General features: G+C 42.9%; 1 non-coding gene across 1 annotated transcript; it reads right to left on the bottom strand.

Moving 5' to 3' along the window:
• Window positions 1–328: 328 nt before the first annotated feature.
• TRNAW-CCA lies at window positions 329–400 on the bottom strand. Its single transcript has one exon. It is a non-coding gene; the product is annotated as a tRNA-Trp (tRNA).
• Between the last annotated feature and the right edge of the window lie 2,451 nt (window positions 401–2,851).

The raw sequence follows: 2,851 nt of genomic DNA, 5'->3' as shown, positions 1-2,851 counted from the left end.
AATGGTGGTGCATTGGCAAGAGCATCAGTTTAGAGTCTGGACAGAGTGCTTGGGGGCCAAGACTCTTGGGCTCTGCCACCAGCTTTGTGGGATCATAGGAAGGTCTTTTCACCTCTCTGAGACCTTTATTGCTCACCAAAAGGATGAGGGTATTGGATAAAAGCTCTATGGACCTCATACGCTCCAATGTTCTATAAGTAAGTAAAGTCAGTCAGTCGTGTCCGACTCTTTGTGACCCCATGGACTGCAGCCCACCAGGCTCCTCCGTCCATGGGATTCTCCAGGCAAGAATACAGGAGTGGGTTGCCATTTCCTTCTCCAGGGGATCTTCCCAACCCAGGGATCGAACCCAGGTCTCCTGCATTGGAGGCAGACGCTTTAACCTCTGAGCCACCAGGGAAGCCTTATGTTCTATAAATATATAATTTTGAGCCCACATTCCAAAATAAGAAGGTTGCAGCACTGATCTAAGGTTATAAAATAGACTAATGGCATCTGGTCCCATCACTTCATGGGAAATAGATGAGGAAACAGTGGAAAACAGTGTCAGACTTTATTTCTGGGGACTCCAAAATCACTGCAGATGGTGATGTAGCCATGAAATTAAAAGACGCTTACTCCTTGGAAGAAAAGTTATGACCAACCTAGATAGCATATTCAAAAGCAGAGACATTACTTTGCCAACCAAGGTCCATCTAGTCAAGGCTGTGGTTTTTCCAGTGGTCATGTATGGATGTGAGAGTTGGACTGTGAAGAAGGCTGAGCGCTGAAGAATTGATGCTTTTGAACTGTGGTGTTGGAGAAGACTCTTGAGAGTCCCTTGGACTGCCAGAAGATCCCAACCAGTCCATTCTGAAGGAAATCAGCCCTGGGATTTCTTTGGAGGGAATGATGCTGAAGCTGAAACTCCAATACTTTGGCCACCTCTTGTGAAGAGTTGACTCATTGGAAAAGACTCTGATGCTGGGAGGGATTGGGGGTAGGAGGAGAAGGGGACGACAGAGGATGAGATGGCTGGATGGCATCACCGACTCAGTGGATATGAGTCTGAGTGAACTCCAGGAATTGGTGATGGACAGGGAGGCCTGGCGTGTTGTGATTCATGAGGTTGCAAAGAGTCAGACACAACTGAGAGACTGAACTGAACTGAATGATGAAATTCCCTGAAGGTCCAGTAATTAGGACTTGGCACTTCGACTGAGAAGGGCCCAGGTTCAGTCCCTGATCAGGAACTGAGATCCCACAAGTCACACAGTATGGCCAAAACAAACAAACAAATAAACAAAACCCAAAAAGGACTAATGGGAGAGTTGCTCTTTCTTGCTTCTGAATGGCACTGCAATTTTTTGAACAAACACATTTGTCTACATTAACATGCTGGACAATCTTGGTTTACCATGGGAAAGAGTGAAAATAAACTCTAGGGGGAAGCAGGGTGGAAGGAAGAGAATAAATCCTCCTGGTGCCTGAAACTCTGTGGCATAGTGGTAATAATCTCAATACCCACTTTAGGCTGTGTCACCTTGCTAGCTCTTGGGGAAGAGAGTGCTCTTGGGGGAAAAAAATGCTCCCTTAGCCTCTGGTGCTGTTTTGTTGGCTTATTTCCTTCCACAGCCTTCCCTTGAATGCCGGAGTCTGCTTATAGTCAGCCAGCTTGATACTGGCTTTGAGCAATTCCTGACCAATGCAGTAATGACTGGCCTACCCTGCCTGCTGTGGTGATGGAGCTGGGCTGAGGAGCTGGGTGGTGTTTCTGTCCCCGTGGCACAAGAGACTGTGGGGCTCCTTTGCCCTTCCAGAAATGACTCCAAGGGCAGGATTTCCAGGAGGCAGACAGGGAGGCTGCCCTTGTTTTGTTTCCAACTGGTTGGCAGACCCGAGAGGCTCAAATGAACATGTGAATTTAAGAGTGCTTAACGCTGATTCAAATCTTAAGCTGCCTTTTAAACTTTTGAGTGGATTGGAGTCAATATGTGAAATACACATACATGCTCTTTCAAAAATGACTAATCTCACTCAACCACGCTGTTTCCTTTCTTTCTGCCCACACTCTAACACCCCCAAGGGTGGTTTCTATTTATTGTCAATAAAGGCACTTCTTAGATTGCTTAGATATGAAAATGAAAATAAATGCCTTAGTTTATATATGAAATGATGTGGGTTAAAATACATGCAGAAAGTAATTCTGAAAAATTGGAAATAACCTAAATTTCCTTCAATGGAGATTTGATAATTGATAGTAATTCACACATGAAATATAAGGCAGCATTTAAAACCATAATGGAAAAGAATATAAAAAAGAATGTATACATAGGTCTCATTTTGCTCAATAGCAGATATTAATACAACATTGTAAATCAACTATGCTTAAATAAAAATAAAATGATATAGATACATCTTTGTTGATATGAAAAAGTATTCTGATATGTGAAACAGGTTAAAACTATATGTATTAGATGATCCTGTTTTTGGAAAGACAAAAGTATATATGCATATACTTAAAAAAATCTGTGAGAGGACTCACCTAGGCTTGTGTATTTGGGGGCTGAAAAGAGGTTCTGGTGTCCATGTGGTCTGGACCTAGGGCCTTGATGTTTTCACCACACTGTTTCAGCATTGTCACTTTGGTTTCCAATCCTCTATACTTCATGTTCAAAGAAACAATTGAGCAGTGGACAACTGTGGTGATAGAAATATGGATGATGTGTTTTCTGCTTGGCAAGCTGATTTTTTTTCCTACAGTGAACATTTATTGCCTCTCTGACAAAATAGCAAAAATTAGAAAAAGGGATCCAGGAGACCCTCCTTTGCTTGGGACGTCTTGGGTGAGATTAATTTGAGTTTCATTTCT

The sequence above is a fragment of the Oryx dammah genome, unplaced genomic scaffold, assembly GCF_014754425.2.
Source record: "Oryx dammah isolate SB20612 unplaced genomic scaffold, SCBI_Odam_1.1 HiC_scaffold_29, whole genome shotgun sequence".
Classification (NCBI taxonomy): domain Eukaryota; kingdom Metazoa; phylum Chordata; class Mammalia; order Artiodactyla; family Bovidae; genus Oryx; species Oryx dammah.
The sequence above is the reverse complement of the archived record's forward strand: the minus strand, read 5'-3'. Positions and strand labels throughout refer to the sequence as shown.